This window comes from Nicotiana sylvestris, chromosome 2 (assembly GCF_000393655.2).
Source record: "Nicotiana sylvestris chromosome 2, ASM39365v2, whole genome shotgun sequence".
NCBI classification, from domain to species: Eukaryota; Viridiplantae; Streptophyta; class Magnoliopsida; order Solanales; family Solanaceae; genus Nicotiana; species Nicotiana sylvestris.
The window spans coordinates 124,754,599-124,781,029 of NC_091058.1; positions in this window are offsets into that span (position 1 = coordinate 124,754,599).

The window sequence follows — 26,431 nt, forward strand, 5'->3', positions numbered from 1 at the left end:
ATGTGAAGTCTGCAGATCTGGTTCATCAACTGCTGGTTTTTTTCTAAGTTTAAACCCTCCGTAACCTATTTGAAACTCACTCGAGCCCTCGGAGCTCTAAACCAAAAGTGCACTCTAGTCTAAAAATATCATAAGAACTTGATCGCGCAATCAAATCGCAAAAATAACACTTAGAACTACGAATTTAACATTATTTCCAATGAAATTTCCAAGAAAGCTTTGAAACTTCTAATTTCCGTACCGGACGTCCAAATCACGTCAAACCAACTCAGCTTCTCACTAAATTTCACAGACAAGCCATAAATATTATACTGGACCTATACCGGGCTCCGAAACTAAAATACGGACCTAGTATCAACAAGGCCAAGCATCAATCAATTTTTAAAACCATTAAACTTTTAGACTTTTAATTTTCAACAAAAATTCATAACTCGAGCTAGGAACCTCCGAATTCAATTCTGGGAATACGCCCCGGCCCCATATTTTAATATGGATCCAGTGGAACCGTCAAAATACAGGTCTGAATCTGTTTACTCAAAACGTTGACCGAAGCCAACTAAAATTAACTTTTAAAGAAAAAATTCTTATTTTTATCAGGTTTTTAGCATATAAGCCTTCCGGGTCAATACACGAACTGCGCACGCAGATCAATAAAGGCTAAATTGAAGTTCTAAAGGCTTTGATACATAGAGTTTGGTTTTAAAATATAAGATGACCTATCGGATCATCACAATAATATATATGTAATATGAATGAATAAGTACTATACAGAACCACAACTTTCATAGCAAATTTGAAAACATTAAGCTTATGAAAAATGCATATCTCAGTAGATTTAGACTCAAACTTTCATCTAATTAGTCAATCTATAAATATTTAATACAAGCCTTATACATGGTTAAGGCAAGATTTTATATAATTTATTAATATGATTGAATACTATATAGAACCACAACTTTCGTAACAAATTTGAAGGCATTAGGCTTATGGAAAATGTATATCTCAAGAGATTTAGACGCAACCTTCATCTAATTAGTGAATCTATAAATATTTAGTACCCACCTTACACATAGGTAAGATAAGAATTTAAATTTGGATTTATTATAAAATCTTGTCTTGCTCATGTATAAGGTGGGTATTAAATATTTGAGATTAACTAACTAAGTGACGGTCGAGTCTAAAGGTTGAGTCCTTTTTTTTTTTGGTTTTTTTCCAAAATTTGTTATTTATTCTTGCTCTTTTCTATCTTTCGTTTTCCCCCTTTTCCCCGGATGTTATTGTTTTCTTTCTTTTCTTTTGTTATTTTCCAAGTTAGATATGTTATTCCCTCTTGTTTCTTTATTTTCTGTTTTTTTTTTTCATTTTCCAAATTTGCTATTCCCTTTTATTGAAGATTTAGATTATATATGTTCTAGCATATTAAGTATAAAGAACTTTTATCTGTCGTAGTTTATCATTTATGTATTTAAGGTTGTAAATCTATTGCTTGTTATGCTACATATAATTATCGGTAATTGACTTCTAGATATAAAAAAATATTTTCACATTTGCTATATAGTTAATCACTAAACTCATAAAAAATCATGTGATGACCCAAAAGGTCATCACTTATTTTGGAAATAAATTATGTGTTGCGAGGTCTTAAAATCTCCTTTTTGTCTTACCTCAATTTACGTGCACAGTCCGGGCGTGTATCCGGAAAGCCATTATGTGAAAATCTGTGAAAAATGATAAATTTTGCTTTTAAAATAAATTTAAGTTGACTTCGGTCAACATTTTGGGTAAACGGACTCATACCCGTGATTCGACGAACCTGGAGGGTCCGTAGAGAAATATGGGACTTGGGCGTATGCCCGAAATTGAATTCCAAAGTCCCCAGCCCGAGAAATGAATTTTTGAAAGAAATTGTTTAACTGAAATTATAAGTGTTTTAGAAATTGGAATGTGTTTAAATTTGATGGTATCGGGCCCGTATTTTTTTGTTCCGGAGCCCGGTATAAGTCTTATATGGTATTTAAGTTGAGCCTGTAAAATCTTTTGAGAAACGGACTTGATATGACGTGAATCAGACCATCAGTTGTTTAAAATAGAACTTAAGAGTTCATGAGATTTTTCTTTAATTTTGATGCTAAATTCATAGTTATTGATGTTATTTTGATGATTTGATCACACGAGCAAGTCCGTATGATATTTTTGGACTTGCGTGCATGTTTGGCTTGGAGCCCCGAGGGCTCGGGTGAGTTTTGGATAGGCCACAGAATGAATTTAGACTTAGGAAAATTGCTGGTGTGTTGTAGGTCTGCAAGCTTCGCAATTGCGAGCTCGCAAATGCGAGCTCGCATTTGCGAAGTAGTATCGCATTTGTGAAGATGGCCTGGGCAAGCCTTGATCGCAAATGTGACCATTTTATCACAAATGCGGAAGGATCAGAGTCGCAAATGCGAAGCCTTCAGGAATTTTTAAGCGGTCGCAAATGCGACAATTTCTTCGCATTTGTGAAGATAGCAGGCTTCTAAAGGGTTCGCAATTGCAAACCCTGGTCGCAAATGCGACATTAGAAACCAGTTAATTGGGACTAAGACACATTTTTCTGCATTTTTCAAACCTTTTCAAAACCTAAACGCTTTTGGACGATTTTCTAAAGAAAAGTTCATCTCAAAACCAAATGTAAGTCATTTCTAACTCATTTTCTTTAATCTATAACATTTTTTTTCATGATTTCAACTCAAAATCAAGGGTTTTCATAGGGGAAATTGGGTTTTTTGGGTAGAACTTAGATTTTTCAAATTTTGGAGATTTGGACCTTGATTTGAGGTCCGATTTCAAAACAAATTATATATTTGGGTTTGTGGGTGAATGGGTAATTAGGTTTTTATTCGAACCTCAGGTTTTGACCATGTGGGCCCGGGGTTGATTTTTGACTTTTTGGGAAAAACTTTAGAAAACCTATTTTCATCCATTAGAATTGATTCGTTTAGCATTTACTGATATCGTTAAGTATATTGTGGCTAGATACAAGCGAGTTGGTTGTGGAACCAAGAGGTAAAGCGGTAGTTGACGCTTGAATTGTGTTCGTGGCATCGAGGTAAGTATTTGGGCTAACCTTAGCTTGAGGGATTAGGAGTCGGGTCTTATTTGCTACGTGTTAATTGTTGAGAACGACGTATAGGCATGGTGACAAGTATCTATACATTGGTGTCAAGCATGCCAGTTAGTCTTATACTATGATTAATGTGACTCCATTTCGTATTGTTCATGCTTTATATGATGATTTCTATTGTTGAACAAGACTTGTAGAAGTATTGTTGGTAATTTATCGTTGTGGACCATTGGCTCAAGTTGAGAAACGAGTTGTGAGGAAATTGTGGAAAAGAGAAGATGTTTATAATATTGTCTCCCTTGACAGGACGTTATTGCTTTGATATTATCTCCCTTGTCGGAACGTTATTATTCATGATATTGTTTCCCTTGCGGTGATATTGTTGTTATGCTATTGTTCCCTTGCTGAGATTTTATTGAAATAATATTGATTCCCTTGCCCAAATTGCTTTGTGATTGTTGCTTGGGTGAGGAAGAGTGTAAAGCATGAAGGGTGATGCCGTGTATGATTTTGAGAGTGTTAATGCACGAAGGATGATGCCGTGCTGATATTGTGAGGTAAAAACAGAAGGGTGATGTTATGTCACACGATGTACAATTTCGCGCCATGATATGAGTGATAATGCACGAAGGATCATTCTGTGCCATGATTAAGTGAGGTAAAAGCACGAAGGATGATGTCGTGCCAATTTTATTGATTTTTATGTTGAGGACGGGAGTAAGTGCACGAAGGGTGATGTCGTGCACTTGTCTTTTATTTCTGATTCTTGTTGTTAATTGAAATTTTGTGTTCCTTATATTTATCTGCTGATCTTCTGTTACTACTTGACGTTCCCCGCAGCATGTCCCCCCCTCCTGCCCTTAACTTTAAATTTCTGTTTTTACTTTTCCGTTGTATATGATTTAACTGCACAGGTTTATTTGGTAGTCCTGCCCTGCCTCCTTACTACTTCGCCAAGGTTAGGTTAGGCTCTTACCAGCATATGGGGTCGGTTGTGCTGATACTACATGCTGTACTGTGTGTAGATCCCGTTGCTGCAGCTTTTGGACCACAGTGAGGTGGCTGCCTTCAGTCCATTTAGGCGACCCGAGGTAGTCCTGTAGGCATCCGCAGGCCTTGGCTTCTCCTTCTATCATTTCCTTCTATTTTTACTTATTCAGAGACAAATTTATGTATTTCTATTCAGACTTTATTTGTAGTATTCATAGATGGTCCGTGACATTGTGACACCAAATTCTGGGTAGAGTTATACTTAGACTTCCGCAGTTTATATTAATCTAAATAATCAAATTTTGTCTTCCGCACTATTTTTGTTATTATTATTTCTGCTGCTTGTGGTATGTTGTTTTGGAATTACTAAGGGATTAAAAATAAAAAATGGTTAAATTGGACTAATTAGCTTGCCTAGATTTCACTAGTAGGCGTTATCACGACTCCCGAGGGTGGGAAATCCGGGTCATGACCAGTTGGTATTAGAGCTCTAGGTTCCTTAGCTCTCACAATTCACGGACAAGCTTAGTAGAGTTTGAGGGATTGGTATGGAAACATTTGTATTTATCCCCTAGAGGCTATAGTGATAGGAAAAACTTCACACCTATTCTTTCCTATCGTGCGACTTGATTTCTCAATGCTAATTGAACTTTCACTCTATTCTCTCACAGATGGTGATAACATGTACCGCTTCATCAGCTAACCAGCAGCCCGAGCCCCTAGTAGCAACTCCAGCGAGGGGCAGAGGTCGAGTCCGTGCTAGGGCCCGATGCAGAGGTAGGGATCATCCTAGAGCTCGAGCAGTAGAACCAGCGGCGGAGCCTCAGGTTGAGTTTGATGATGAGGTTCTGGCCCAGACAGTTCTAGCGAGGCCAGCTCAGGTCCCAGAGGGGTTCATCGCCACCTCGGTATTTCAGGATGCTCTGGCCCGTCTAGTGGGCCTTATAGAGAGTGTTGCCTAGGCAGGCTTGCTTACTGCAGCACCAGCCGTCTCTCAGGCTGGAGGATGAGCCCAAACTCCTGCTACTCACACTCCGGAGTAGATGGCTCCCCACTTTCAAACTCCAGCAGCTCAACCAGTTGGAGTAGTTCAGCCAGGTGTATTGGTAGCTCAGACCAATGATGGAGTAGTTATGTCTGCTAATGCACTGTGGAGATTGGACAGGTTCACCAAGCTCTTCACTACCACCTTCAGCGGTGCATCTTCTGAGGATCCCCAGGATTAATTCGACAGTTGTTATGAGGTTCTCCAGAACATGGGGATAGTGGAGACCAATGGGGTCGATTTTGCTGCTTTTCACTTGTCTGGATCCACCAAGACTTGGTGGAGAGATTATTGTTTGGCTAGACCAGCTGGGTCACCAGGCTTGACTTGGGATCAGTTTTCTAAGCTATTTCTGGAGAAGTATCTTCCTATCACTCGAATGGAGAACTATCGAAGACAGTTTGAGTATCTACAACAGGGTTCTATGACTGTTACTTGATCTAAGCCTACCCTGCACTATTGTTAAGTAGCAAGAGATGGTCGTTGAAGCAGCTTTTACCCAATTTAGGGTCGGGATCGATTTCCACAGAGAGCTAGATGTTGGAGTCGGGTATCTGTCTAATTTAGAGTTGGTTATGTGTTCCAAATTACACTTCTAAACATTTTTGGATTTTTGTTTTACTTCTACTTTTATCAAACTACAATGGTAAATTAAACTAGAATAAGCTAAGAGTAAAATGTTGCGGGTTATTCAAATGGTTTAAAAGGCACTAGGGTAGTGATTTTCGCCTAGGTGGTCAATTGACGGATACTTGAGTCTAAGGCATGATTGACATATTTGGGGAGTATGATATAACCATTTTACAATTTTACCCACTCTACACCTTTCGGTGGTTCAAGTGATTTTGCCCGAATTGACTTTCTCAAGACCAATTGGGTATGCAAATTTGTACATACAATCAAGGTTCAAGTTGGGTATTACTCTCTTGAGGTTTAACCCTTTAATTGGGGCTATCAATCTCTTGAGTACGCCCCAATTCCTTGTTGGACCAATTTCAGAGACTCAAGATCTCTTTCTCAAGAAGAGCTCAAGTCAACTAAACACAAACTAGTGTTTGCAACCACTAATTCAGCAATTAAACATGAAATTAGCCTAAATATCAAACACCCATAGTCAATCTACCCCTAAAACACAAGACCCATCAATTACCCACACTAGGGTTGAGCCACAACCCTAGCTTATGGGTTTAGCTACTCATAATTAAAGAAGAAAAGCAAGAAATAGATGAAGAAAAACTCATATTAATTAATTACTAAATGAAACAAGAAGATTAAAAGTTAAAATATAGATAAAATTACTCAAAATAGCTAAAACTATGAAGTCACGAGCGCGGCTCTTAAGAGAAAAATATCTGATCACCTAAAAATGGGAAAAGAAGCTATTTATACTAAGCTGAAAAATCTGGACAAAAACACCCATGTGGGGCTAGTGCGGACCGCACAAAATCACGTGCGGCCGCACTAAGGCTCTTGACATAAAAATCCATCTCTCAGAACTCAGGCAATGCGGACTGCACAGAATGCAGTGTGACCGCGGAGGCCTCTAGTGTGGTCCGCATGAAATGGAGCACAGACCGCATTGGCTAGAAACTCGGAAGTGGAAACTCTCTGATCCTTCTTACTACGGACCTCACTAAATCGAGTGCGGCCGCATTGATCCCAATGCAGACCGCACAAGACCTAGTGCGGCCGCATTGCCCTTTTTGCATGAATATCATACTCTCTGAACCTCACTTGTGTGGACCGTACAGAATGGTGTGCGGCCGCACTGACCTTTTTTTGTCTGAGATTTATCTTGTCTTTATACTTGTGCAAGTTTCAATCCTTTTGAGCTGATTTTTAACATCTTGTCACCTTGTTGATCAAACCTGCAATCAAGCATAACTTGTGAGCCTTTGGGACTATTTTTTACACATTTCTAATCAAAACTTAAGCAATAAGGAGTATAAAATGTAGAAAAATCCCTAGTTATAAACTCCTCCAAACTTAAGATTTTGCTTGTCCTCAAGCAAACAAAATAAGACCTACCCCTCAAGGGAAAATCCAAGAAAATTCAGCTGTCCTAAAGTAACCTCATCTAACATCAATTGGGACTAACAATTGCCCTCAATACAAATGAATCATTAACAACATTTACTCCTTTAAACACCATAGATTAAGTGCGACACAAGAGCATCAAGAGTTGACTCAACACATCAAAGAACACTTTCTATTTCTTTGGTCATTGTGGAACCCAAACTCATACATCCTCAACTCTCCCTAAGCAAACCTCACCTTTAGAATAGTGGCACTCAAAATGAGGTCAATGGAAGTTCCCTCATCTCTCTCAAGAAAAAGTAACAAGTCTGGCTCTAAGTACCATATGTTTGCCCCTTATGTGAGTCACCACTAATGTAAGCTACATTCAACTCAAGATCATATAGGGCTTTTGTAGAGACATGGTGAAGGCTTTTGGTTCAGGGTAGGAAATGTTTGGTCTAAGTAGGTTCCATCTTCCTTTAAGTACTTCTTTTATTTCATTTGGCACATATTCCCGTTGACTCTTTGAGTCATTTCATTTCTTTATAAGGGGTTAGAGAGACACACTGTCACTCTTTCTTATACATTTCAAACCTTTTCTCCTTTTTCAACTTCCCACACCTTTCATTCTTTGCTTTTCTTGAATCCCTTTTTTATTCTTTCTCACATCGAACATTCTTTTTGTCTTTTTGCTTTTCTTTCTTTTTTATTGCCTTTCCTTTTCTTCATTTTTGTGCCTTTTTACAACTTTGTTTCAATCCTCGTCTCTCCCCCCAAACTTATACTTTTGCCATGTTCTAAAGGAAAGATCGGGTGCCAAGAGAGGGTCTCTTTTAGAATGGGTTTAGGCTTGTATCATGGTTTTTGAAGGAAAAAGGTCTAAGGCTCAAAAGGGTTGACTAGGGATCTTATCATTGGTAGGCTATGAAAGTGTTCAAGCTATCATTTGGACCAAAGAGAGCCTATAATCATGTCTCAAGTCAAAATTCACTTAGGATTTCGCCTCAATAAACATTCAGGACAAGTTCTAGACCAATGGCTCGGGACTTGGACTTGCAATGCAATTTCTCGCCAGACAAGCTATGGGATTGCTAAAGACACAGAGTCGGGGGTCCACAACGACCTTAGATAAGATTTGAGCACACAATGGTCCCGAAAAACCACTTGATGATTATCGGTCAATACAAGTGTCTCAAAGTCACGACTTTCACCATCCTAAACACAACAATTTGTTTTTGACCATAAGGTCAAAGCAAATGTGCTAGGCCCAAGTGAAGATTTGCTTGAGGCACCCTTAACCACTAACTAATAAAAACAAAAAGAAAAACGGACTCAAACCCTTAAGAAGGTTGTCACGCCATCCATCATTGGGAAGAGTCGCCCGATTCACAGAAACTCCACCTTTGGAAAGAACTGTGGCATTAAGAAAATCAAGGCTTATTGCAAACTTTCAAAACACGAAGCTACGAACATAAATAAGAAGCTATGAACGAAAAATTACGGAAAGTAAAATGAATATATACAAGAGGGGATTTGTCGAATATACAATAGATGGGATGAATATGTACAATGTAACATAACTTTATATACAGACCCAAAGTAAAATAAAAGTACGATAAATGTAATGAAATGTTAAAATTTTATACAACCCAAATATGAAAAATAAAGAAAACATAAAAACTGTCAAATATATACAGTAATCCAAATCCATAAAAGTAGGGCCTACCCCCTCAAATGAAAGTTGGCATTGTCCCCAATACCAACTAAACTAAATAAGCACCAAAAAGAAAAGGGAAAAGGATATAGAGACTCCCTATGGCCCGTCTGCCTGCATGGGCTCCTGAGTGGTCCCTGTGTCCTCAATGTGCTCGGAAACCACATACTGGTTCCCTATGGCATGTTTCTCTGCTACTGGGACCTGGGCCTGGACCTGGACAAGCTCCTGAGGTGCATCCGGTGGCTGACAGGAGGAAGCCTCCGGTGGGTCTGCCAACTGGATGACTACATCGTCCGCTCTGGGAATCATCCTCTTCCTCTTGGGAGGCCTCTAGGACTGCTCGGGCTGGGGATGAGCTGATAGTACTGGGTCCTGTAGTAATAAGTCTAAAGGAAGATGATCTGCCTTCATCCTGTCAACATCAACCCTCAGCGCCTTTACGGACTCCTTGGAAGACCTTGTCTTCCTCAACTTCTTGTGCTCCTTAGCAAACTCCTTAAGAGCCTTGATATGTTAATCAACTAAATCTGCGAGCACCTTCTGAGTGTCGAGGATTTTCTTTTAGTTGGCTAGAATCTCCTTGAGGGCATCCTCTATGGATTGTGGGACTTGTGGAAGCGGAGGAGCCGACTAAACCTTTACTGTGGTAGTGAGTATAGACAACTTGGATGACATTGTTTGCATCCAGTTGTTGATACTGAGAAGAGTCTGGCTCAGTCGGTGGGTAGTAACTAGGTAAGATCGGGAAGAGGGTATTTTTGGATCTACTGAGGTGGATGGGCCAGGAGGAATGTCTATCGAGGTAGAGGCAGGCTGAGTATGAGCCACTACCACAACTGGCTCTTCAGACTAGCCAGTTGGAGCAGTAGTTGTTCCCTTAAAGTTCTTGCTCTTTGGGTTGTCATCCCCCTGCATGTTGTACCAAGAGAATGGGGCCCTCACTTTGACCTTGATATCAAATGGCCTCTTTTCAACTTTGAGGTCCCTGAAGTACATAGTCAAGAACCTGGGGAAAGGGTAGTTTCTGTCATGCTCATAGACTACAAGTGTGATTATCCGAGACATTACCTTCCCAACATTAACCGGGTACACCACCATGATTGATGCCACCAAAACTGCCCGATGAAGAGTGAGGGAGTTGTCATGAGTAGTGGGGTCCAATCTGCTGCACACAAATGTTTCCCACTCCTTGGCTTCGAAATTCAGACTTCTTCTCAAAATTTTCACTCCCGCATTTAGCCAATCGGGGGTGGTACCTGGGATTGCCAGATACTGTGCCAACCAGGGATGGACTTCCTCGCCCAATTCCATCTTTTCCATATACAGTTCCTCATCATCCTCATCAAAGATGAGGTAATCATTTATTGTTTTCCCGTCAAAAAGCACCTCCAGATTTTGCACCTTGGTCACTTTTGTGCCCTTTTTGATATGGGCAACATCGGTATAGAATTGCTTGACCAGGTGCTCGTTTGCATCCTCGCAGTTGTTCAAGAAATACTCCCAGCCAACTCTCTCCCTAAAATGCCTCCTCACATTGGGGTTGTGAGGCAGTAAGCCCCTATCCACAAAGCTCCTCTCCGGGATTAATTTCCTCACCGGCCACCATTCCCTAAATTTGTGACAAGCTACCTCACTGACAAATTGTAATTTCCACACCTCCGGTTTCCTAGTTCTCGCAACCCCTCCAACCTGAGGTTCACCCCCTTCTCCTACTTCTCCTTCTCCTCCTACTTCCTCATCGTCTCCTATTGCACCCTCTACGGATAATGAAGTTGTGGGCGAGGTGGAGTATTAATCCTCACCGCCTTCAGCTGAGCCATCAGATGACCCAGAAGATACATTTACTGACACTTGGGCAGCAAGGGAAGTGGGAGAAATGTCTCTTAGTCTATTTCTCTCCGGCCAGTCAGGGATGTACTCTAGGATTGAGTTTGAAGATATCTCCCGGAAGGGCTCGTATTCATTCCCAGACATGTCAATGGCTCTATCAGCTGCTTTAATCATCTTTCTCATGTTTTTAATGTTTTGCCGGGCTTGAGCAGTCAATCTTACCATTTTCTGTTTCCCTTTTCGGGAGGATTCTCCTCTGCCTGGTTGTTTAGAGCCTTTACCTCATTGTTTCACCATTGTTTGCAAACATAATCCAATAAGCTTGTTAGTATCAGTAGAAGCAATTAAAATTAGAGTTGCAAAAAGAATTGCAGACAGTTGCAGAAGATATGCAGTACGGACCGCACAGAATGGTGTGCGTCCGTAGAGAGACCAATGCGGACCGCACAAAATGGCCATGCGGTCCACACAGAGGTGGGGTTCAGACTACCCACTCTTTGTATCTAGGCAGTGCAGACCGCACAAAAGGTAGTGCGGCCGCAAAGGGACCAATGCGAACTGCACAAAATGTAGTGCAGCCGCAGTCACCAAAGTTCAGCATTCATGTCTTTCAGCTAAAGCTATATTGTGGCCCGGGCTTGGCCCGGGACCGTCCCAGGACCGTGGGCCTAACGGGCCAAACAGGCCGGTTCAACCGGGCCTGGGCTCTAGTGGTGCAAAAGCCCGTGGTGGGCTGAATCAAGACAATTAGCCCGTGAGCTCGGGACCGGCAGGCGGGCCTGGGCCGGTTCAACCGGGCCCAACAGACCTAACAAGCTCCAACGACTAATTTTTTTTAAAAAAATATTTTAAAAAAAGACCAACGGTCAGATTGTTTAAATCTAGTCGTTGGCCTTCAAAATTTATCCATTGGGCACTTTAAAAAATAGCCATTTGGCCCCCAAACTTTTTATAATTACACTTTTTCCCAATTCTCAACTATAAATACCCCCCCCCATTCTTTCATTTTTACTCACAAATTTATAAATCTCTCTCTAATTTTCTTCTATAATTGCTTACTTTATTATTGCAATTTCGTGACAAATTGTGAAGTTGGTGAATTGAGGTATTCAAGTCTTCAAATCTTCAACGATATTTAATTTTCAAGAAGTTGTTCGTCAATTCGGTAAACTCGTTCCAACTCTTAAGTTTTAATATTATAGTTTTGTTAGTTTTATTTAGTACAATTATAATTAATATGTCATTTTCTTTGAAAAATATTTTTGGTGGTAAGAGTAAGGGAAAATCTAAAATTGGTGAATCTAGTAGCTAAGCTACTACTCTTCCCCCGGCTCCCCGACCCAGACCTGTTACCCATCCTCCTCCACCTATTATTCTTGATAGTGATAACCCTTGTTTTCAATTTTCCGATAGTCAATTTTGCCATGATGTTGCACCGGGTCAACAATTAAATGAAGAAGTTATGAATGCTCTTTATCCTAATGAAACTATCTTTGAAAATGATGAGGAAAATGATGATTTAGATGAAACGCAACCAAATTTAGATGATACACCTACTAGTCCTGTTAATAACCCAACTGATACCCCGCCTGACCCTCCTATAGTAACCCCTACTTTTAATAGACAACCTTCTTAACGGCCTGAAACATCTCTTGTTTGGCATTTTTTACTCAACTAAGAGAAAAAAATAAGGCTAAGTGTAACACTTGTGGGTCTCAACTAGTTCATAAATTTACTGGAGACCGTAGCGGTACGGGCAGTTTGATTAAACACATATTGAAACACCCTAGAGATAAAGCTAGATTTTTACAAATGAAAGTTGCGCAAGAGGGGACAAGTGTAGATAGTACAGTTAACCCTAGTACAGGTTCAAATCTAGTTCAACCGGGAATTAACACTGTTACCGGTGGCATTTTATATTATGATCCAAATAAAGATCGTGAAGAATTGGCAAAAATGGTTACTGTTATGTGCTTACCCTATAGTTTTCCTTCTAACCCTCATTTTGTGCATTATATTAGAAGAGTTTTTAATCCTACTTATAAAGGATGGCCTCGCGCAACCGTAAAGAGCGATATTTATAAATATAAACATGAATATGAACAATATTTGCGCTATTTATTTACTCATATAGATTGTCGCATTGCTATTACTACTGATATTGGTAGAAGTGGTAATGACTGTGATTATCTAACTGTTACAAGTCATTGGATAGATGAGGAGTGGATAATGCAAAAGCGCATTATTGCTTATAGAATAATTAATTCACGCCACACAGGTAAGTTTATTGCTAACATAGTTGCAGATATTTGTCGATATTTTTGATTAGAGATAAAATTATGTCGGTTTCAATGGATAATTCTTCTAGTAACACTAATGCTATAGGCTTGCTTACAACTACACTAAATCCTGCATTTAGTAATATTTTTTATGTTAGATGTATTTGTTATATTTACCATTTAATCGCCGGTGCTGGTATGAAAGTTTTAAATGTAGAAATTGAAAAGGTTAAAATGGCTCTTAATTGGCTTTTTTATTCAAACCGTAGAAGTAGACTTAGAGACTATTTTAAAAATGTGATGAATTTGGCCTTAGAGAAAGAAAGGTTCCTAAACCTTGTCCGACTAGATGGAATTACATGTATGAAAGTTTAGTTGTTGCATATGAATATAGGAACCCAATAAGTGCAACCTATAATGCTCGTGTAGGTGATGGTGATGACGATGATGATGAGCACCTTACAAATCAAGATTGGAGTAATGTTAAAATGCTTGTAGACGTTTTGGAACAATTTCATATTGCTACAAATGAATTATCTGGCCAATATTATCCTACTATTTCTAATTGTTTAGTTTATATTGCAGCACTTGTAGATTTATTTACTCATTTTTCAGAGGGTGGAGTAGTTTATGAAGAAGCTATTAATTCTATGAAAGCTACGTTTAAAAAATATTTTTTCCCTATCCCCCCTGTTTTTGGTGTTGCTACATTGTTAAATCCTATAATGAAATTAGGGGGTCCTCACTTTTGGTATTCAAAAATTTATAACGCTTTATCACTTTCAGCTGAGGAATTTGCTACACTTGGATATGCAAAAGCCTCAATTAAAATAAATGCTCAAACTATTTATAATGCTTATCAACTTGCCTTAGATCAAGCTAGACCAAATGTTCCAACTCCTACTTCGTCTAGTTCGCAAGCATATAAAAGAACTGCGGGCCTAAAAGCCCTTAGTTCTTGGACGGAGTTCAAGGGTTCTCAAGGTGATAATTTTGGTGATAGTTCACAACTAAATGAGCTTCAAGTTTATTTGTCGCAGGGACTTGAATCAGAGAATCCCAACGGCTCCTTCGATGTTTTGGAATGGTGGAATGACAAACAAAAATACTATCCGGTTTTTTCAAGGATGGCTCGAGATATTTTAGGTGTTCAAGCTTCAACAGTGGCATCGGAGAGCGCATTCAGTCAAGCGAGACTTCAAATCGGTGATCATAGAGCGTCTATGAGGGAGAGCTTGGAAAAATCAGTACTCTTCAGAGATTGGATCCGTTCGGAAAGAAGAATTTTTGGACTTGCAGAATCACAACCGGAGATAGATTAAGCTTATGAAGAAATGCTAGCGGAACTTGCGCAGGATGTTGCTTCGCTCGGAAGCGGTGATGAACAAGCTTCTTTTCCACTACCACCAACGGAAATTCCTCCGGACCTTCAAGGATTTATGAGATTTGTTAGAGATAATACATAGACTAACATGTAACTTGTATTTTGGCACATCTTCCTTAGTTTTGTTTTCCTTTTAATGGTGGTATAAGTACCTTGTTGTGCTCATTCCATTGGGGGGAGGAAGACTAAAAAAGATATTGTCATTCTTTGTTAATGTCGTAATAGTAAAATATATAAGACATTCCCTTGAATATTTCTTTGCAATTTATTTTGTGTTTAAATTTAATATAGTATATATATTATATATCTAATACATATAAACTATATATATATATATATATATATATATATATATCTAATACATATATATATATATATCTAATACATACTATATATACTATATATATTTATATAGCTATATATAAGCAATTTATACTAGTATATACATATATTGTTTACAAGAAAGTGCCTTAGATAAACAAAATTAAAAAATAGCCTCTATATATATATATATATATATATATACATACATACATACATACATATATATAAGGCAATATATATTACATAAGGCAATATATAATTATATAAACACATAATACACCCTTATATATACATACTATACATACTATATATACTATATATATTTATATAGCTATATATAAGCAATTTATACTATTATATACATATATAGTTTACAAGAAAGTGCCTTAGATAAAAAAAAATTAAAAAAATAGCCTATATATATATATATGTGTGTGTGTGTATGTGTATATATAATTATATATTTCCTTATATATATGTATGTATATATATATATAGTTTATATGTATTAGAGATATATATAGTGCCTGATATATATGTTTAATGTTGCAGCTGTTAGTATCGCAGAAATTAATAAATTGATTTCTCAAACCAATTATTTGGGTTTATATGTAAATATTTTAGGAGAACATATCAGTTCTCTTGATAAAAAGTTGGATGATTTGACTGCTTTAATAAAGAAGATGAGTACTAACAAAGGACCAACCGATATTGCCTCCACTTCGGGAATCAAACCGGATGATCAAACGGTTCTTACTCATGTTCAAAGGCCCCCTGAGGTTCAAGATTTTAAATTCAAATCTTTTGATGACTTAGCAGACCTTCTTGATAAGAAACTTTCTGGTTTAAATATTAGACCAATTGATTTATCAAAAAGTTTTGCTGATAAAATTGAGACCGTTTCCGATTACAAAACTGAAACGTGGTCAGAGCTTAATAAGCTCAAGGGTTTAATTAAAACCAATAGTAAGTATGCCGACAAACCCCGGATGCAAACTTACTATTATTCCCGTCCTACTCCTCAAGATGTGTTAATAGAGGAACGCGATTGGAATCAGACTAATACGTCTTACACCGGTTCCGAAATTTATGAATGGAATCTTGATGGCTTAACTGATAGAAAGTTAACTATTCTTGTACATAGAATGCTTATGTACTCAACTATCTGTAAAAGTGTTAAGAACACAGATAGAACTATTTGCAAAATGATTATTGTAGGCTTTACCGGCCAGCTTCGTGGCTGGTGGGATAACTATCTATCTGTTGAAGAAAAGGCAACGGTTATTAATTCGATCGCCGTTGACGAAGGGGTTGATAATATAGGCATGGCTCTAGTTAAAGGAAGAGAAGATGTTGTTTATACCCTTATCCTTATAATTCTAGAATATTTTAACGGTAGATTTACCAATGGGCATGAGACCGTCTGTACTTTACTAAATGGGCTTAGATGTAGGACCCTTAGTGAATTTAGATGGTACAAAGATACTTTTATGAGTAGGGTTATGTAGCTACCCGAAAACAAGTATGAACCTTTGAAAGCTATGTTTATAGACGGCCTTCCCTCCTTATTCACTGAAAGAGTAAGAAAAGCGTTAAGAGGTAGTTACGGTGAAATTCCGTATGGAAATTATACTTATGGTAAACTTATAGGAGTGTGTACACAAGAAGGAATAAACTTGTGTAATGAGCTGAAGCTTTCTAGACATCTTAAGATTGTTAAGTTTAAAGAGAAATCCCAATTAGGTGACTTCTGTACCCAGTTAGGTTTACCCGGAACCTCTACTCAAAGTAAGAAGAAGAAGAAAAACAGATATCATAGGTATCCTAACCCTGATAGCCCGTATAAGAAAAAAAAGGTCTAGATATAGGTCTAAGGAAGAGCGTGATACTAGAAAAGCGCATCGAAAATCTACTCGATTTACGAAGAATAGATCAAACAGAGATCTCGCTGATATTAAGTGTTATAAGTGTGGAAGATTTGGGCATATCACTCCAAATTGCAAGCTTCAAAAGCTAAAGGCCTTAGAACTAGGCGATGGGTTACATGACAAAGTTTATTACTTATTATACACTTCCGGATCAGATTCTGATTATACTTATTCTGAGACTGAGTCTGAAGTTGAGGTTGATCTGATACATTTATCTGAAAGTAGTAAAGATTTGGATAATACTTGCGCCGCTTGTAAAGGTGATATTTGCACTTGCGATGATGATGAGTTTTATATATTGCAATCACAATTTCAAGATTTGAATATAAAAACTATTACATCTAACAATGTAATAGAACTTTTAAAGGAAATTATTGATGAAAAAATTCGTAAAGAAATTATAAATTTGACTGAAAGTTCTAGTTCTAGTGGTTCAAAGCTTTTTGAATGACCAAAAAACGAATTTGAATATTTTGCGCCATATTCTTTGTCTGAAGTTAATAAACGTCTTCATAAGATAAATACGCCAAGCAGAGATTTGACTGCTTTAATAAAGAAGATGAGTACTAACAAAAGACCAACCGATATTGCCTCCACTTCGGGAATCAAACTGGTTGATCAAACAGTTCTTACTCATGTTCAAAGGCCTCCTGAGGTTCAAAATTTTAAATTCAAATCTCTTGATGACTTAGCAGACCTTCTTGATAAGAAACTTTCTGGTTTAAATATTAGACCAATTGATTTATCAAAAAAATTTGCTGATAAAATTGAGACTGTTTCCGATTACAAAACTGAAACGAGGTCAGAGCTTAATAAGCTCAAGGGTTTAATTAAAACCAATAGTAAGTATGTCGACAAACCCCGGATGCAAACTTACTATTATTCCCGTCCTACTCCTCAAGATGTGTTAATAGAGGTACGCGATTGAAATCAGACTAATACGTCTTACAGCAGTTCCGAAATTTATGAATGGAATCTTGATGGCTTAACTGATAGACAGTTAACTATTCTTGTACATAGAATGCTTATGTACTCAACTATCTGTAAAAGTGTTAAGAACACAGATAGAACTATTTGCAATATGATTATTGTAGGCTTTACTGGCCAGCTTCGTGGCTGGTGGGATAACTATCTATCTGTTGAAGAAAAGGCAACGGTTATTAATTCGACCGCCATTGACGAAGGGGTTGATAATATAGGCATGGCTCTAGTTAAAGGAAGAGAAGATGTTGTTTATACCCTTATCCTTACAATTCTAGAATATTTTAACGGTAGATTTACCAATGGGCATGAGACCGTCTGTACTTTACTAAATGGGCTTAGATGTAGGACCCTTAGTGAATTTAGATGGTACAAAGATACTTTTATGAGTAGGGTTATGGAGCTACCCAAAAACAAGTATGAACATTGGAAAGCTATGTTTATAGACGGCCTTCCCTCCTTATTCGCTGAAAGAGTAAGAAAAGCATTAAGAGGTAGTTACGGTGAAATTCCGTATGGAAATTATACCTATGGTAAACTTATAGGAGTGTGTACACAAGAAGGATTAAACTTGTGTAATGAGCTGAAGCTTTCTAGACAGCTTAAGATTGATAAGTTTAAAGAGAAATCCCAATTAGGTGACTTTTGTACCCAGTTCGGTTTACCCGGAACCTCTACTCAAAGTAAGAAGAAGAAGAAAAACAGATATCATAGGTATACTAACCCTGATAGCCCGTATAAGAAAAAGAGATCTAGATATAGGTCTAAGGAAGAGCGTGATACTAGAAAAGCGCATCGGAAATTTACTCGATTTACGAAGAATAGATCAAACAGAGATCTCGCTGATATTAAGTATTATAAGTGTGAAAAATTTGGGCATATCGCTCCAAATTGCAAGCTTCAAAAGCTAAAGGCCTTAGAACTAGGCGATGGGTTAAGTGACAAAGTTTATTGCTTCTTATACACTTCCGGATCAGATTCTGATTATACTTATTCTGAGATTGAGTCTGAAGCTGAGATTGATCTGATAGATTTATCTGAAAGTAGTAAAGATTTGGATAATACTTGCGCCGCTTGTAAAGGTGATATTTGCACTTGCGATGATGATGAGTTCTATATATTGCAATCACAATTTCAAGATTTGAATATAATAACTATTACATCTGACAATGTAATAGAAGTTTTAAAGGAAATTACTGATGAAAAAATTCGTAAAGAAATTATAAATTAGACTTAAAGTTCTAGTTCTAGTGGTTCAAAGCTTTTTGAATGACCAAAAAACGAATTTGAATATTTTGCGCCATATTCTTTGTCTGAAGTTAATAAACGTCTTCATAAGACAAATACGCCAAGCAGAGATTTGACTGCTTTAATAAAGAAGATGAGTACTAACAAAGTACCAACCGATATTGCCTCCACTTCGGGAATCAAACAGGTTGATCAAACAGTTCTTACTCATGTTCAAAGGCCTCCTGAGGTTCAAGATTTTAAATTCAAATCTCTTGGTGACTTAGCAGACCTTCTTGATAAGAAACTTTCTGGTTTAAATATTAGACCAATTGATTTATCAAAAAATTTTGCTGATAAAATTGAGATTGTTTCCGATTACAAAACTGAAATGTGGTCAGAGCTTAATAAGCTCAAGGGTTTAATTAAAACCAATAGTAAGTATGCCGACAAACCCCGGATGCAAACTTACTATTATTCCCGTCCTACTCCTCGAGATGTGTTAATAGAGGAACGCGATTGAAATCAGACTAATACGTCTTACAACGGTTCCAAAATTTATGAATGTAATCTTGATGGCTTAACTGATGGACAGTTAACTATTCTTGCACATAGAATGCTTATGTACTCAACTATCTGTAAAAGTGTTAAGAACACAGATAGAACTATTTGCAATATGATTATTGTAGGCTTTACTGGCCAGCTTCGTGGCTGGTGGGATAACTATCTATCTGTTGAAGAAAAGGCAACGGTTATTAATTCGACCGCCATTGACGAAGGGGTTGATAATATAGGCATGGCTCTAGTTAAAGGAAGAGAAGACGTTGTTTATACCCTTATCCTTACAATTCTAGAATATTTTAACGGTAGATTTACCAATGGGCATGAGACCGTCTGTACTTTACTAAATGGGCTTAGATGTAGGACCCTTAGTGAATTTAGATGGTACAAAGATACTTTTATGAGTAGGGTTATGGAGCTACCCGAAAACAAGTATGAACATTGGAAAGCTATGTTTATAGACGGCCTTCCCTCTTTATTCGCTGAAAGAGTAAGAAAAGCATTAAGAGGTAGTTACGGTGAAATTCCGTATGGAAATTATACCAATGGTAAACTTATTTGAGTGTGTACACAAGAAGGATTAAACTTGTGTAATGAGCTGAAGCTTTCTAGACAGCTTAAGATTGATAAGTTTAAAGAGAAATCCCAATTAGGTGACTTTTGTACCCAGTTCGGTTTACCCGGAACCTCTACTCAAAGTAAGAAGAAGAAGAAAAACAGATATCATAGGTATCCTAACCCTGATAGCCCGTATAAGAAAAAGAGGTCTAGATATAGGTCTAAGGAAGAGCGTGATACTAGAAAAGTGCATCGGAAATCTACTCGATTTACGAAGAATAGATCAAACAGAGATCTCGCTGATATTAAGTATTATAAGTGTGGAAAATTTGGGCATATCGCTCCAAATTGCAAGCTTCAAAAGCTAAAGGCCTTAGAACTAGGCGATGGGTTACGTGACAAAGTTTATTGCTTGTTATACACTTCCGGATCAGATTCTGATTATACTTATTCTGAGATTGAGTCTGAAGCTGAGATTGATCTGATAGATTTATCTGAAAGTAGTAAAGATTTGGATAATACTTGCGCCGCTTGTAAAGGTGATATTTGCACTTGCGATGATGATGAGTTTTATATATTGCAATCACAATTTCAAGATTTGAATATAAAAACTATTACATCTGACAATGTAATAGAACTTTTAAAGGAAATTACTGATGAAAAAATTCGTAAAGAAATTATAAATTTGACTGAAAGTTCTAGTTCTAGTGGTTCAAAGCTTTTTGAATGACCAAAAAACGAATTTGAATATTTTGCACCATATTCTTTGTCTGAAGTTAATGAACGTCTTCATAAGACAAATACGCCAAGCAGAGATTTGACTGCTTTAATAAAGAAGATGAGTACTAACAAAGGACCAACCGATATTGCCTCCACTTCGGGAATCAAACAGGTTGATCAAACAGTTCTTACACATGTTCAAAGGCCTCCCGAGGTTCAAGATTTTAAATTCAAATCTCTTGATGACTTAGCAGACCTTCTTGATAAGAAACTTTCTGGTTTAAATATTAGACCAATTGATTTATCAAAAAATTATGCTGATAAAATTGAGACTGTTTCCGATTAAAAAACTGAAACGTGGTCAGAGCTTAATAAGCTCAAGGGTTTAATTAAAACCAATAGTAAGTATGCCGACAAACCCCGGATGCAAGCTTACTATTATTCCCGTCCTACTCCTCAAGATGTGTTAATAGAGGAACGCGATTGGAATCAGACTAATACGTCTTACAACGGTTCCAAAATTTATGAATGTAATCTTGATGGCTTAACTGATAGACAGTTAACTATTCTTGCACATAGAATGCTTATGTACTCAACTATCTGTAAAAGTGTTAAGAACACAGATAGAACTATTTGCAGAATGATAATTGTAGGCTTTACTGGCCAGCTTCGTGGCTGGTGGGATAACTATCTATCTGATGAAGAAAAGACAACGGTTATTAATTCGACCGCCGTTGACGAAGGGGTTGATAATATAGGCATGGCTCTAGTTAAAGTAAGAGAAGACGTTGTTTATACCCTTATCCTTACAATTCTAGAATATTTTAACGGTAGATTTACCAATGGGCATGAGACCGTCTATACTTTACTAAATGGGCTTAGATGTAGGACCCTTAGTGAATTTAGATGGTACAAAGATACTTTTATGAGTAGGGTTATGGAGCTACCCGAAAACAAGTATGAACATTGGAAAGCTATGTTTATAGACGACCTTCCCTCCTTATTCGCTGAAAGAGTAAGAAAAGCATTAAGAGGTAGTTACGGTGAAATTCTGTATGGAAATTATACCTATGGTAAACTTATAGGAGTGTGTACACAAGAAGGATTAAACTTGTGTAATGAGCTGAAGCTTTCTAGACAGCTTAAGATTGATAAGTTTAAAGAGAAATCCCAATTAGGTGACTTTTGTACCCAGTTCGGTTTACCCGGAACCTCTACTCAAAGTAAGAAGAAGAAGAAAAACAGATATCATAGGTATCCTAACCCTAATAGCCCGTATAAGAAAAAGAGGTCTAGATATAGGTCTAAGGAAGAGCGTGATACTAGAAAAGCGCATCGGAAATCTACTCGATTTACGAAGAATAGATCAAACAGAGATCTCGCTGATATTAAGTGTTATAAGTGTGGAAAATTTGGGCATATCGCTCCAAATTGCAAGCTTCAAAAGCTTAAGGCCTTAGAACTAAGCGATGGGTTACGTGACAAAGTTTATTACTTGTTATACACTTCCGGATCAGATTCTGATTATACTTATTCTGAGACTGAGTCTGAAGCTGAGATTGATCTAATAGATTTATCTGAAAGTAGTAAAGATTTGGATAATACTTGCGCCGCTTGTAAAGGTGATATTTGCACTTGCGATGATGATGAGTTTTATATATTTGAATCACAATTTTAAGATTTGAATATAAAAACTATTACATCTGACAATGTAATAGAACTTTTAAAGGAAATTACTGATGAAAAAATTCGTAAAGAAATTATAAATTTGACTGAAAGTTCTAGTTCTAGTGGTTCAAAGCTTTTTGAATGACCAAAAAACGAATTTGAATATTTTGCACCATATTCTTTGTCTGAAGTTAATAAACGTCTTCATAAGACAAATACGCCAAGCAGAGATACTTCGTTTGAGGATTCGAAAATCGAAATTGAGAATTTGAAAAGAGATATTAAGTCTCTTAAACAAAATCAAATGATTTGTGATCACCGGTTTACTCAAATTGAGAAAAATAATTCTCTAACTGATTTTCCAACTTATTTTTCGGCTAAAGGAATTTCCGAATTTTCAAATGAAAAGGGAAAAGCAATTTCTGATAAGATTGATTCGATTAATGAAAATTCTGATATGTTTTTAGGAATGATGCAGGTTGTTACGGCTCATAAGTGGTACATTAAATCTACTATCTTGATTGATAATACTTTCTCTCTAACTAATGTAGCAATGATTGATAGTGGAGCAGATGTAAGTTGTATTCAAGAGGGTCTTGTTCCTACTAAATATTTTCAAAATACCACTCATTTGGTAAAATCTGCTTCTGCTCATGCTTTAGATATAGAGTATAAATTACCAAATACTCGTATTTTCCAAAATAGAGTTTGTATTCCTCATTTCTTCTTTTTGGTAAAAAACCAGTTAGATCCTCCGATTATACTTGGAACCCCTTTTATTAATGCTATTTACCCTTTTTAATAACATAGATGCACAGGGTTTTTCTGCTACTTATCAAGATAAAGAGATAAGTTATTCTTTTGTTACAGATCCCTTAACTAGAGATATTACCGCCTTGATTAATATGAAACAAGGGCATGTTGATTCATTACAATTAGAAATATTGAGCATGAATATATTCGATACTTTACAATCTGCTAAGGTTCAGCAAAAGATTAAATTGATTGCTGAACAGATGGCTGTTGATGTTTGCGCCGATCACCCTAGTGCCTTTTGGAACTGAAAAAGGCATATTGTAACTCTTCCTTACGAAGAAAACTTCTTCGAGGATGATATCCCCACTAAATCTCGACCTTGCCAGATGAATGCTAAATTGGTCGAATTCTGCAAAAATGAAATTGATAATTTGTTACAAAAGGGTTTGATAAAACCCTCAAAATCTCCTTGGTCATGTTCTACCTTTTATGTTAATAATGCTGCGGAAAAGGAACGTGGTATTCCTAGATTAGTTATAAATTATAAACCTTTGAATAAGCATATGAAATGAATTAGATATCCTATCCCCAATAAAAGAGATCTGCTATTTAGGTTATATGACACCAATATATTTTCAAAATTTGATTTAAAATCTAGATATTGGCAAGTTCAAATTTTTAAAGAGCATACTTATAGAACTGCTTTTAATGTTCCATTTGATCAATATGAATGGAACGTCATGCCTTTTGGTTTAAAAAATGCCCCTTCTGAATTTTAGAAAATTATGAATGATATTTTTAACCCTTATCTAGATTTTATCATCGTTTATATTGATGACATATTAGTATTTTCTAAAACATTAGAGATGCATATTAAGCATCTTGATATTTTTAAGAAAATTATAATACAAAACGGCCTAGTTATTTCTAAACCAAAAATGAGTCTATTCCAAACCAATGTTCGATTTTTAGGCCATAATATTTGCCAAGGAAAAATTACCCCGATACAAAGAGCGATTGATTTTGCTTCAAATTTCCTGATGTTATTACTGACATGACTCAACTACAAAGATTTTTGGGAAGTTTGAATTATATATCTCCTTTCTACAAAAGTTTATCTCGTGATCTAGCTCCTCTGTATGACAGGCTGAAAAAAGGATAATAGGCAGCCTTGGACTGACCAGCATACTACGTTAGTCAAAAGTATTAAACAACGTGTTAGGTCTCTACCTTGCTTAACTCTTGCTAATCCTACATGGCAAAACATTATTGAGACAGATGCGTCCAACGTTGGCTACGGTGTGATTTTAAAGCAAGTAAATCCCATTAATAAGAGTGAATACCTTATAAGATTTCACTCTGGTAAATGGACCGAAGCCCAGAAAAAATATGCTACTGTGGCTCATGAAATGTTTACTATTGTTAAATGTGTTTTAAAATTTCAAGACGATTTATATAATCAAAATTTTTAATAAAAACTGATGCTCAATCTGTTAAATATATGTTTGACAAAGATTTCAAACATGATGCGTCTAAATTAATATTTGCTAGATGGCAAGCTCAACTGGCGCCTTTTGATTTTGAAATTCAATACAAAAAAGAAATTGATAATTCCCTTCCGGATTTTTTATCCCGGGAATACTTAGACTGATTATGATTTTCTATACGACTTTTCTCGATGAAGAATTATTAATTACTATCCTTAAAGTGGTTAGATTAAATGGAGACTTACAAAATCTTATAATTAAATTGATAATTGAAGAAATCATTGATAACCTGATTAATAATGAATTTTCTATTCATGATTATGCTGAAACTGTTAGGGATGATATATTGGATTATTACTTCTCAGAATAAATTGACTTGTTATTTGTGCAGAATGGACCCTTCATGAGCCACCAGAGGCAGAGGTAGGGGAAAATCTTCCCCTAGTAAATCATATTCTCAAGGATTGTCATACGGATCCTCATCAAGTTCTCTGGTGATACAAGCGGAAAAAAAGAGTTCAATAAACTCTAAGATATTTCATAAAGGAGATTCATCAGTAGGTCCATCTATACATCTGGATGATATTCCAGAAGATAATTTATTATACGGTCATCTACAGGCATATTTGGCCGCCAAAAAGCAAAGTAATACATTTGCTTCAATCGCTAGAGAAGAGGACAACGATGATGTCAAGTCCTACGAAAAACTACCAAAGAAAGAAATAATATTTCTTTTAGAAAACTTTGAGATTCAGCGAAAGGATGAACCATGGAAGATATTCCAGAGATACCTGATTAATGGGTTATACTACCCAGGTGAATCATATAAAACCCGCGCTTATTATGAGACCATCCTCATCAGCACAGGTAGTGCAGAATTCCAGCACTTTTCCGGTTATAACACCAGTGAGAACGTTTATAACTTCTCAAAAATTATTATCAAGCAGATTATATCTATTGAAGAATAGGGGATATCCACAATGAAAGAGAGGCAGATAAGCCTTAATAAATCACCCATGAATTTTACTTACTGGGATTATATCTAGGCATTCGATAGAGTATTATATTATAACAATGATAGACATAAACACACTTGGTTTATTAAAATATGTGCAAAGATATTTGCAGGACCTATCCCTAATTGGTTTCTGAACTGGTGGTCATATCACGGCCCCACAACAAAGATCTTGTCTGAGCTATTTCTTAAGTTATACAAAAAATGGACAAAAATTTCTCCGTTTTTAACTAATTTATATCATACAGATCATATCTGTCATTTAGAAAAAAATTGATCAGATATACTTCTTCATTGAGTTCTCTATTCCGTGGATTCATAAATGGACCCCCGAATTGGGGTTTACTGAAGAACAGATCCTTTACTTATATAGGGTATTTTACAATAATTTTTGGGATAAATTAATGAAGAATGATCCCAAAACAAAATTGTTATACGGTCAAGAATTATTGGATTCCATTAAAGTACAGATCCAGTTATACGCGACCACTCCCCAGAAAAAAAATATTTGATGATAGCTCAGTCAAGCATATTGCTAGGAGAATCTCCATTCAAGATGGAGATAAAACTGATTTAATAAACCAATATCTGGAAGAAGTGAAAAGAAATTTGCTTTAAACTTTAAGCCAATGTGAAAAATCAGACACATCGATGCAAAGTGAAACAAGCAACAGTGATGTAGAGGAAGATTCTCAACCTATGATGACAGAAAGGATATTGTCGGAAAAAATAATTAAAGAAGTGGAAGATTTCCTACAAATGATGGACAAAGTAGAAGAAAGAAATAGTGAAAAATAGTGAAGCCGCCAAGGACTCCATAACAGGACCCCACTACAACAGTA